At 41.6% G+C, this 12799-nt stretch overlaps 1 non-coding gene and 3 pseudogenes across 1 annotated transcript; all 4 read right to left on the reverse strand.

Annotated features, from left to right (window-relative positions):
• Nucleotides 1-351: 351 nt before the first annotated feature.
• On the reverse strand, nucleotides 352-470 carry LOC140885602 (5S ribosomal RNA; annotated as a pseudogene).
• Nucleotides 471-10426: 9956 nt separating this feature from the next.
• LOC140885601 (5S ribosomal RNA) lies at nucleotides 10427-10544 on the reverse strand (annotated as a pseudogene).
• A 393-nt stretch (nucleotides 10545-10937) lies between these two features.
• LOC140885591 (5S ribosomal RNA) lies at nucleotides 10938-11056 on the reverse strand. The gene has a single exon (XR_012151035.1). It is a non-coding gene; the product is annotated as a 5S ribosomal RNA (ribosomal RNA).
• Nucleotides 11057-11456: 400 nt separating this feature from the next.
• LOC140885617 (5S ribosomal RNA) lies at nucleotides 11457-11575 on the reverse strand (annotated as a pseudogene).
• Nucleotides 11576-12799: the final 1224 nt, after the last annotated feature.

Below are 12799 nucleotides of genomic sequence, written 5' to 3' on the forward strand. Positions count from 1 at the left end.
GAAGGAATAGGCGCTGCACTTTCAAAAGGACATAACTTTCGGCCGGCTGAAAGTTACGGGAGCTTCAGCCTGCTCATGCGAAGCTCGTCTCGATACCTACAGCGCGCATCTCGGTTTGAGAGACGGAGACTCTCAAATTCCAACTCGGAGATAGACTTTCGGGTCATTTTTCCTGTAGGGCATGTTAGGACCCACCGAAGCAGCCCGCGTCACCCAAATCAAACTTTCACGTCGTGTGATTCAGTCTATTGCATCTTTTTTATCCGCGGATTGGACTGAAAGAGTCGGAAATAAGACAGCAAGGAATCGAAAGAACAATAAGTACGAGTAAGAAAAAAAATTAATTAAAAAGGGGTGCAACACGAGGACTTCCCAGAGGATCACCCATCCTAGTACTGCTCTCGCCTAAGCACGCTTAACTTTGGAGTTATGGTGGGATCCGATGCATTAGTGCTGGTATAATCGCACCAAACAGTGAATGAATTCTTTATTGTTTTGTCTCTCAAATTGCGGAACGGAGAAACAGGAGCTGCACTTTCAAACGAACATAACTTTCGGCCGGCTGAGAGTTACGGGAGCTTCATCATGCTCACTCGAAGCTCGTCTCGATACCTACAGCGCGCATCTCGATTTAAAAGACGCAGGCTCTCAAATTCCAACCCGAAGATAGACGTTTGGGGCGTTTTCCCGTAAGGAATGTTGGGATCCACCAAAGAGATGTTGGAAAACTGGCGGTCAGATCAATCACGATTGATACCCGGTGCAGCGGAAGTTTAAAAATTTTTATCATGGAACAATTCCATGGTGTGGGTATCAACCATTCAACGATTAAATTATTGTGTGTGTAAAATTCAAATAACAATTATTAAATTTTACCTCCAATCTCGCAACGAGATTAATGGACACCAACAGATTTGATCTGCTCTTGTTGTCTCTCCCTGGAACCGATGAACTCCTTCAATCAGGTCCACGAACAGAGGTTTAATCCCTCTGATAGATTGCACTAGAAAATCTATCAGAAGTTTTCTGCGAAGAGAATAAACGAATCTGATTCGCTATTCCTTACTGCGATTCAAAATCACAGACCGGAATTTTCTCGGGCAGAGGACAGGGAGGGGACGGCCGAAACTTTTGAGAGGCTAGGGTTCGATTTTTGCTTCTCAAAAATTATGAGCTGTTGTTTTTAATTTCTGTACTGAAATAACTTATTTATAATGCAAGCCACTAACACCTTAGGGCCCATTAGTCATAAGCTGGGGCCCGACAAGCAAAGCCCGCTCGTTCAGAAATTAATATAAAATTCATCGTGACTCCGATTGATGAACTGATTTCACCAATGTGCACAGAAACCATTTCTGCACATTTTAAAGTCAAAATAAATTTTCCTGAATCCGAATTCAGTGATTTCCAAAAATGTCCATCCCTATGTCATTTTAGGAAATCCTACTCCCTTACTCTTATTTAAGAAGTCCAACTCCTTAGTTCATTAAATTTAACTCTTTAAATTTAACTATCTCAACGGGGATTTTTTCCATTACACTGTGTGACCCTCAATGGTTCAGGGATACAGCTAGCCGTGGGCTCACAACTCCTTGTGACTCGGAACAACACTTTCCGACTTGCCCAACGAATCATGGTAAAGCGCCTAGCAACATCGCCCCATGATTCCCTAGGTATCACTGATAGTGCCTACAAGAACCAGTAGATTTTGGTTAGCGTACAGTACGGTCCCTTCATCCAAATATCCCGATCGAATCAACAACCATTGGTATATCGAGAGTCGCTCAAGATTCGATAACTATGCAATACATCTTGAAGATCAAATTAGTGACATCGCATGTGGTACTAAGAAACCATTTCTTAAATCACATCAATTACTCTGGCCAGAGATTTATCACACTAATATCTCCTCAGATCGCATAGGATATCCACACTCGCAAGTATGTGGTGAATCCTTGACAACAATGCATTGACTCCTATATGTGTCGTAACTGTACCCAATCTCGACACCTGATGACCCCCATAGAGTCGGTAAACGAGTCAAAGCACAGCACTAGCATATAGAGTCTCCATGATGTTTCAAGTCGTAAGGACTAATGGTGTACAACCAAAACCGCGGACTTAATCCACTCGATAAGTGATAACCACTTGGAAAGTCCGGATAGGGTAGTTCGATTATTCATCCTATGAATATCCATTTGCATGCTTCGAACATCTCCATGTTCCCTACCAATGAAACGTGGTACTCCGCATCGCAAATGCTAGTCTCAAACTCGAGCGATCCTTATCCTTATTATCGGACGGCTCAATCGACTAGGAACGGTTTTAGAACATACAGTGACTATAAGATGTATTTCATGATAGACATCTCCATGTTCTACCACATCTTACATACACTATAGTATATTCAAGGTCTTTATCAAAACAACAATAGTATATCACAATATAACAATATGAAGTAATATAAAGTCATTGCCATAAAAGTGTAAATAATATTAAACAAAAGATTGTTTATACAAAGAGTCATCAAAGCCCATAGCCACACAGTTGGCTCACTGGGCACCCACTCTTACAATCTCCCACTTGCCCTATAGCCAACTAGTCATACTACGTAGACCCATTGCTTCGCGATGTTTGTCAAACAATGGTCCTGGCAAGGGCTTAGTAAGCGGATCAGCGATATTGTCTGCAGAGGCCACTCGTTCGACAATGATGTCTCCTCTTTCCACAATCTCCCGGATTATGTGGTATTTCCTCAGTACGTGTTTGGATCTTTGATGAGACCTTGGTTCCTTTGCTTGAGCAACGGCACCCGTGTTGTCGCAGTACACCGGGACTGGACCAACAAATTCAGGAATGACGCCAAACTCTTGGACGAAATTCCTCATCCAAACGGCCTCTTTAGCAGCAGCTGATGCTGCAATGTATTCAGCCTCAGTGGTGGAATCCGCTGTGGTGTCCTGCTTGGAACTCTTCCAAGAGACAGCACCGCCATTGAGCATGAACACAAATCCAGAGGTAGACTTCGAGTCATCCACATCACTTTGGAAGCTAGAGTCGGTATAGCCTTCCAGTTTGAGTTCTCGTCCTCCATAAACCATGAACATATTCTTAGTCCTTCGCAAGTACTTAAGAATGTCCTTCACGGCTTTCCAATGCATTTGACCAGGATTAGACTGATATCTGCTCGTGACACTCAGAGCAAATGCTACATCCGGTCTGGTAGATATCATCCCATACATGATACTACCTATAGCTGACGCATATGGTACATGTGTCATATTCTCTATCTCTTCATCAGTCTTGGGACACATAGACTTGGATAGAGAAACTCCATGACACATGGGTAGATGTCCTCTTTTGGACCCATCCATTGAAAACCGTTTCAATATGGTATCGATGTAGGTTGATTGAGTGAGTCCTATCATTCTCTTAGACCTATCTCTATAGATCTGTATCCCAAGAATGTAGGATGCCTCTCCCAAATCCTTCATCGAAAATCTACCTGATAACCATATCTTTGTTGACTGCAACATCCCTACATCATTCCCAATGAGTAGGATGTCATCAACATAAAGTACTAAGAATGTCACCGCATCCTTAACTACTTTCTTGTACACGCAAGGTTCCTCCGGGTTCTTGATGAAACCAAAATCTTTTATTGTTTCATCAAATTTCTGGTTCCAACTTCTTGATGCTTGTTTTAGACCATAAATTGATCTCTGAAGCTTGCATACCTTATGCTCGCTTCCCATGGATGTGTACCCCTCAGGCTGCTTCATATAGATTTCCTCCTTAATGTCTCCATTAAGAAAAGCAGTCTTCACATCCATTTGCCATATCTCATAGTCATACCATGCAGCTATGGCAATTAGGATTCTTATGGACTTGAACATTGCAACTGGTGAAAAGGTTTCGTCATAGTCAACTCCTTGCCTTTGAGTATAACCTTTAGCCACCAATCGCGCCTTGTAGGTCAATACCTTACCATCAGGCCCAAGCTTTCTTTTGTAGATCCATTTACACCCTATCGGAACAATTCCATCGGGAGGATCTACTAAAGACCAAACTTGGTTTGTATGCATCGAATCCAATTCTGACTGCATAGCTTCAAGCCATAAATTCGAATCCGCATCAGAAATTGCTTCCTTGAAGTTTCTTGGATCACATCCAATGTCGGGTTCATCTTGATCCCCTTCAAGAAGAAGACCATATCGAACTGGAGGTCTAGAAGTCCTTTCGGATCTTCTAGGTGCAGGCGTGTCCAGCAATGGTTCCTGAGGTGTAGGATCGTTATTTTGTATTTCGGGTTCTTCTCGAACTTCTTCGAGATCCATCATCTCGCCTTTCTTATCCAATAAGAACTCCTTCTCCAAGAAGGTGGCATTCCTAGAAACAAACACCTTTGTTTCAGCAGGATAATAGAAATAATATCCGATTGAATTCTTCGGATACCCTACAAAATAACATAAGCTGGATCGACTATCCAACTTATCTCCCACTGTCCGCTTCACGTAAGCAGGACATCCCCAAATCCTCAAGTACGAATACTTAGGAGATTTGCCATTCCATAACTCGTATGGTGTTTTGTCCACTGCTTTAGTGTGGACGTTGTTCAACAACAATACCGCCGTTTCAAGCGCATAGCCCCAAAACGAAGGTGGAAGCTCAGTGAAGCTCATCATAGATCGAACCATGTCCAACAAAGTTCGATTACGACGCTCCGATACACCATTAAGTTGTGGTGTCATAGGAGGAGTCCACTGAGAGAGAATCCCATTCTCTTTCAGATAGTCCAAAAACTCGGTACTCAAGTATTCTCCACCTCGATCCGATCGAAGTGCTTTAATACTTTTACCTAGCTTGTTTTCTACTTCAGCCCTGAATTCTTTGAACTTTTCAAATGCTTCAGACTTATATTTCATTAAATATAAATACCCATACCTTGAATAATCATCAGTAAAGGTAATGAAGTAGGTGTGGCCATGTTGAGTCCCTACTCTAAATGGACCACAAACATCTGTATGGATCAAATCCAACAGATTCTGACTACGCTCAGGTTTCCCCTTAAAAGGAGATTTAGTCATTTTTCCTTTTAGGCAGGATTCACAAGTAGGTAGAGAGTTAATATCAGACATATCAAACATGCCCTCTCCCACTAGCTTGTTCATCCTCCTTGAGGAAATATGACCTAGTCTAGCGTGCCAAAGGTTTGCCGGGTTTTGACTATCGATTTTCCTTTTGTTTGTTGTCGCCGGTTTGTCAATACAATTCACTGGAACGTCTTTTAGTTTTAAATTGTATAGATCGTTTTCAAGTTGTCCATTTCCAATTAAACATTCATTCTTGTAAATATTGCAAATCCCATTCACAAAATTACAAGAATAACCATCTCTATCAAGCATAGAAATAGAAATAATGTTTTTAATTAAATCTGGCACAAATAAAACATCTCTCAACAATAATTTAAAACCATTCTGCAAAATCAAACAAACATCTCCAATGGCCGTAGCTTCAACTCTGGAACCATTCCCGAGCCTCAGCTGGGTCTCACCCATTCTAAGCCTGCGACTTCTTGTCATCACCTGCAAATCATTGCAAATGTGAGATCCACATCCGGTATCCAATACCCAAGAAGTTGTATTAAGTGACATGTTTATTTCGATATAGAACATACCCTTTGCAGTTCCCAACTGCTCAAGATACTCCTTGCAGTTGCGCTTCCAATGACCCGGCTTCTTGCAGTAATGGCAAACATCCTTGGATTTTCCATTGTTTGAAGCCTTTGTCTTTTGCTTCTTCTCGGGTTCCACTTTCTTGGGTGGGGCAGAACGTTTCTTGCCCTTCATACTTGGCCCCTTCTTAGCAGAAGATGAGGAGCCCACCAAGAAAGCTGGCTTATCCTTCTTAAGTGTGGATTCATATGTAACGAGCATATTGACCATCTCTTCAAGGGTGGCCTCTATCTTGTTCATATTAAAATTTATCACGAATCCATCAAATGAAGAAGGAAGAGATAGAAGCAGCAAGTCCACATTGAGTTCATGCTCCAACACCAAATCAAGGGTCGCTAACTTCTGTATGAGCCAAATCACTCGTACCCCATGATCACGGACCGAAGTCCCTTCACGCATGCGGCACGTCATCAACTCCTTAACAGTAGAGAACCTTTCAGCCCTCGACTGAGCCCCAAAAAGTTCCTTGAGTTGCGCATGAATGTCAGCAGCATTCACCGTGTCCTCAAATCGCCTCTGGAGTTCATCAGACATCGAGGCTTGCATATAGCATTTGGTCTTGATGTCATGGTCCCACCATGCATCAAGCTTGGCCAATTCCTCCGGACTAACATCAGCTGGTGCTTCCTTCGGAGGTGCTTTCTCTAACACATAGAGCATTTTCTCCGAAGTTAAGACAATCTTCAACTTCCGGAACCATTCCGTATAGTTGGCGCCAGTCAGCTTGTTTTGTTCGAGGATCGAGAATAAAGGATTTCGCGAATTCATTGTATGAAATACTGAAAAGGAAAACAGACATATATCAATGATTGTTTAACAATTTACTAAGACATAAAATAGGCGAATTTAATTTTATGAATCTCACTCCCACTATTTTAACGATTTCACCACCCTCTAGTGAAAACGGGAAACTTTTTCCTTAGTGAGAACATGGAGTCCAATTGACAAACTTATGGTCCCGAATAATATCAGCCAACCATAATTCTCAAAAGGTAGAGCCCAATTGCTTCCAAAGCAACCCCCATGTATTTACCTCATGTCCAATAAGGGCCCAATAATATGACGCCGTTTAAAGTGACATGTCAAGATGACCCATCAATATTAAGTTGTGATGGACGGTCGCCATGTGGATCCCCCAATAATATGAGCCGATCCCATGGGAGTTCCACCCAACTTACAACATTTGTCGATCCAATGTACAGCTTTCCGACGGACGGGCCCCCCCAATAATATGAGCCGGACCGTATCCGCGGGTAGCATCACATACATTGACCGTTGATGGAAGGTAGGAACATTTAAACAATATTTAAATTTCCTTTATTTATCTTGATATAAATTTTAAATCATATTTAAAATGAGGGATTTTATTTATAAAAATATTTGTCTCATCATATTTAATTTATTGCATGCATTGCCGGATTCACGCAATTTATGTCTAAACATGCATACAATCATAATATCACATATTATATAGGATGATCGATTCCATTTCTAATTGACCCGTGGTTGCCAATCACGGGTTTTAGTCCAATCCTAGGTAATATGCAGTATGCAAATGCAATCCTATTACATATGCTTCCAATTTACATTTCTTCAGTCTTCATTGTCTGCTGGGCCCACCATCTTCAAATCTTGATCTCCCACTAAATCTAATGTATTTACAATAAATAACAATGACAAGTAGGGGATACATTTTTAGGGGGTGGGAACGGGCTATAAACCAAGCCCACTTTTATTACATATGACATTCATATCGGGCCATAAACCAGGCCCATTAATAAAACCAACAATAATAAAGACAAAATGTAAATTCCTAACATACACCTACAAAATTGGTCATGGCAATCGATCATCCTTATCCAATAACATTTAATTCAAAATTAATTTATTGGATAACATGCTGTGGCAATTCAAATTTAAACAAGATAAAATCATATTTTATATATAAAATCTCATTTCACATATAAAATCATATTTTATCTCTATATCAAATAAAATCATATTTTATCTATAAAATCCAATTTTACAAATAAAATCATATTTTACTTAATATATCATAAGATCATATCTTATCATCAATTGTACCAAAATAATTGATTTCAAAATTCAATTTACGGATAAAATATTAAAATTTTCCAAAAATTCAAATTTATCCAAAATCAATTTTAAAATTTACGGACTCGAACAATTCGATCCGAAATCTCGTGAACCAATCAAAAACAATTTTTGACCGGACCAAAAATAAAATTTTAAATATTAAAATTAATTTTAAATAAAAATTATAATTTTTCCCGCGGGCCGCCCGGGACATTCCCGGGCCGGCCCGCACCCGGGGCGCGGGCCGGGGGCAGCCCGGCTGCCCCCTTAGGGCAGCGCCTGGCGCCGCCCCTGGGCGGCGCCGTGCGCTGCCCTGGGCAGCGCCCAGCGCTGCGCTGGGCAGCGCACAGCGCCGCCCTGGGCGGCGACGGTCGCCGCCTTGGGCGGCGCCGTGCGCCGCCCGGGGTAGCAACAATTGCTGCCCCACCGGGCAGCGATCCAATCGCTGCCCGGGTTTTGCCCCGAAATTTTTTTTTTTTTTTATTTAAAAATATTTTATTTTGTTTCAAAAACCGAGACTCAAAAATTTTGTACAATTGATTAATTTAATCGTTTGATCTGAGCAACCTGGCTCTGATACCACTGTTGGAAAACTGGCGGTCAGATCAATCACGATTGATACCCGGTGCAGCGGAAGTTTAAAAATTTTTATCATGGAACAATTCCATGGTGTGGGTATCAACCATTCAACGATTAAATTATTGTGTGTGTAAAATTCAAATAACAATTATTAAATTTTACCTCCAATCTCGCAACGAGATTAATGGACACCAACAGATTTGATCTGCTCTTGTTGTCTCTCCCTGGAACCGATGAACTCCTTCAATCAGGTCCACGAACAGAGGTTTAATCCCTCTGATAGATTGCACTAGAAAATCTATCAGAAGTTTTCTGCGAAGAGAATAAACGAATCTGATTCGCTATTCCTTACTGCGATTCAAAATCACAGACCGGAATTTTCTCGGGCAGAGGACAGGGAGGGGACGGCCGAAACTTTTGAGAGGCTAGGGTTCGATTTTTGCTTCTCAAAAATTATGAGCTGTTGTTTTTAATTTCTGTACTGAAATAACTTATTTATAATGCAGGCCACTAACACCTTAGGGCCCATTAGTCATAAGCTGGGGCCCGACAAGCAAAGCCCGCTCGTTCAGAAATTAATATAAAATTCATCGTGACTCCGATTGATGAACTGATTTCACCAATGTGCACAGAAACCATTTCTGCACATTTTAAAGTCAAAATAAATTTTCCTGAATCCGAATTCAGTGATTTCCAAAAATGTTCATCCCTATGTCATTTTAGGAAATCCTACTCCCTTACTCTTATTTAAGAAGTCCAACTCCTTAGTTCATTAAATTTAACTCTTTAAATTTAACTATCTCAACGGGGATTAAAACTCCATTACACTGTGTGACCCTCAATGGTTCAGGGATACAGCTAGCCGTGGGCTCACAACTCCTTGTGACTCGGAACAACACTTTCCGACTTGCCCAACGAATCATGGTAAAGCGCCTAGCAACATCGCCCCATGATTCCCTAGGTATCACTGATAGTGCCTACAAGAACCAGTAGATTTTGGTTAGCGTACAGTACGGTCCCTTCATCCAAATATCCCGATCGAATCAACAACCATTGGTATATCGAGAGTCGCTCAAGATTCGATAACTATGCAATACATCTTGAAGATCAAATTAGTGACATCGCATGTGCTACTAAGAAACCATTTCTTAAATCACATCAATTACTCTGGCCAGAGATTTATCACACTAATATCTCCTCAGATCGCATAGGATATCCACACTCGCAAGTATGTGGTGAATCCTTGACAACAATGCATTGACTCCTATATGTGTCGTAACTGTACCCAATCTCGACACCTGATGACCCCCATAGAGTCGGTAAACGAGTCAAAGCACAGCACTAGCATATAGAGTCTCCATGATGTTTCAAGTCGTAAGGACTAATGGTGTACAACCAAAACCGCGGACTTAATCCACTCGATAAGTGATAACCACTTGGAAAGTCCGGATAGGGTAGTTCGATTATTCATCCTATGAATATCCATTTGCATGCTTCGAACATCTCCATGTTCCCTACCAATGAAACGTGGTACTCCGCATCGCAAATGCTAGTCTCAAACTCGAGCGATCCTTATCCTTATTATCGGACGGCTCAATCGACTAGGAACGGTTTTAGAACATACAGTGACTATAAGATGTATTTCATGATAGACATCTCCATGTTCTACCACATCTTACATACACTATAGTATATTCAAGGTCTTTATCAAAACAACAATAGTATATCACAATATAACAATATGAAGTAATATAAAGTCATTGCCATAAAAGTGTAAATAATATTAAACAAAAGATTGTTTATACAAAGAGTCATCAAAGCCCATAGCCACACAGTTGGCTCACTGGGCACCCACTCTTACAAGAGACCCGCGTCACCCAGATCGCACGTTCACGTCGTGTGATTCAGTCTATTGCATCTTTTCTATCCGTGGATTGGACTGAAAATGTCGGAAATAGGACAGCGAGGAATTGAAAGAACAAGAAGTACGAGTATGAAAAAAAAACTATGAAAAAGGGGAGCAACATGAGGACTTCCCATGCGTCACCCATCCTAGTACTGCTCTCGCCCAAGCACGCTTAACTTCGAAGTTTTGATGGGATCCGTTGCATTAGTGCTGGTATGATCGCACCCGACAGTGAATGAATTCTTTATTATTTTGTCTCTCGAATTGTGGATCGGAGGAACATGCACTGTACTTTCAAACGGACATAACTTTCGGCCCGTTGAGAGTAACGGGGCTTCAACCTGCTCACGCGAAGCTCGTCTCGATACCTACAGCACACATCTCGGTCTAAGAGACGGAGACTCTCAATTTCCAACCCAAAGATGGACTTTCGGGGCATTTTTCCCATAGGGCTTGTTGGGACCCATCGAAGCGACCCGCGTCACCCAGATCGCACATTCACGTCATGTGATTCAGTCTTTTGCATCTTTTTTATCCGCGGATTGTACTGAAGGAGTCGGGAATAGGACAGCGAGGAATCGGAATAACAAGAAAGTAAGAAAAAAAAAATTAATGAAAAAGGGGTGCAACACGAGGACATCCCAGGGGGTCACCGATCCTAATACTTCTTTCGCCCAAGCACGCTTAACTTCGAAGTTCTGATGGGATACGGTGCATTAGTGCTGGTATGATCGCTCCCAACAGTGAATTAATTCTTTATTGTTTTGTCTCTCGAATTGCGGATTGGAGGAATAGGCGCTGCACTTTCAAACGGACATAACTTTCGGCCGGCTGAAAGTTACGGGAGCTTCAGCCTGCTCACGCGAAGCTCGTCTCGATACCTACAGCGCGCATCTTGGTTTAAGAGATGGAGACTCTCAAATTCCAACTCGGAGATAGACGTTCGGGGTGTTTGTCCCATAGGGCATGTTAGGAACCACCGAAGCGGCCCGCGTCACCCAAATCGAACGTTCACATCGTGTGATTCAGTCTATTGCATCTTTTCTATCCGCGGATTAGACTAAAGGAGTCGGGAATAGGATAGTGAGGAATCGGAATAACAAGATGTACGAGTAAGAAAAAAAGAAATTAATGAAAAAGAGGTACAACACGAGGACTTCCCAGGGGGTATCCCATCCTAGTACTGCTCTCACCCAAGCACAATTAACTTCAGAGTTTTCATGGGATCTATTGCATTAGTGCTGGTACGATCGCACCCAACAGTGAATGAATTCTTTATTGTTTTGTCTCTCGAATTTCGGATCGGAGAAACAGGCGCTGCACTTTCAAACGGACATAACTTTTGGCCCGCTGAGAGTTATGGGAGCTTCAACCTGCTCATGCAAAGCTCGTCTCGATACCTACAGTGCGCATCTTGGTCTAAGAGACGGAGACGCTCAATTTCCAACCCGGAGATGGACTTTCGGGGCGTTTTTCCCGTAGGGCATGTTGGGACCCATCGAAACGACCCGCGTTACCCAGATCGCACGTTCACGTCTTGTGATTCAGTCTATTGCATCTTTTCTATCCGCGGATTGTGATGTGAATCTTATGTATGAAAGGCAACACGATTTCAACGAATCGCACCTCAATTCGATAACAAAAGAATTCAAAAAATTTTGTCCCGACTTTGAAACAAGTAACAGATTTTTGAATCTCCACCTCTAGTTGAACCTGTAACTAGCAACAGAAAATTCACGATAGAAAACAATCAAAGATTCAAATAAGACCTTCAAAGGAACCTGTCTTTGACAACCCAATTGAAAATCTATTGAAAAATGCCACAAAGCTATGAAACTTTGATAAGTTTGATTTTGGGTAAAGCAAAAGCTTTGATAAAATTATAAAGAGAATTTTGTATTGAATAATAAATAATCTGAAAATCTTAGTTATCATTAAAATAATGAATGTTGTAGTATTTATATTACAACCCAAAATATTGAAAGATAACGCAAAATAAATCAAAAAGATATCAAAGATATCTCCTAAAGTTTCCTAGTAGGAATAAAAGACCTAAAATAAACAAAGTAAATCCAAAATATTAAAAATACTCAAAATTCCACGCACACACACTACACGCCGAAGTATGTGTGCGAGAACGTCGGCACGGGCGCGCTATGGAATGGCGCGGGCGCGCTTGTCGTGCGCAGGAACGGCGCGGGTGTGCGGCTAACAGTCGCGGGCGCGCTGGCGTCTCGCAGATGATGGCGCGGGCGCACGTGTACAGGAGCGCGGGCGCGCCTATGCTTCGAACCAAAGAATTCAATTTTGTGATTTCTTTAATGTTTTCTCCATTTTCTTGATCCTTTTGATCTCCGAAAACATTATAATAATTTTCAAAGTTATTTTCATGCTCTCCAACCAAGTTTCCATGGATCCCAAATCCTGCAATCATTGATAGCAAATTAAGAGACATCCCTTGGAACAATATGAATCATCGAAC

Source organism: Henckelia pumila, chromosome 2, assembly GCF_033568475.1.
Source record: "Henckelia pumila isolate YLH828 chromosome 2, ASM3356847v2, whole genome shotgun sequence".
NCBI lineage: Eukaryota > Viridiplantae > Streptophyta > Magnoliopsida > Lamiales > Gesneriaceae > Henckelia > Henckelia pumila.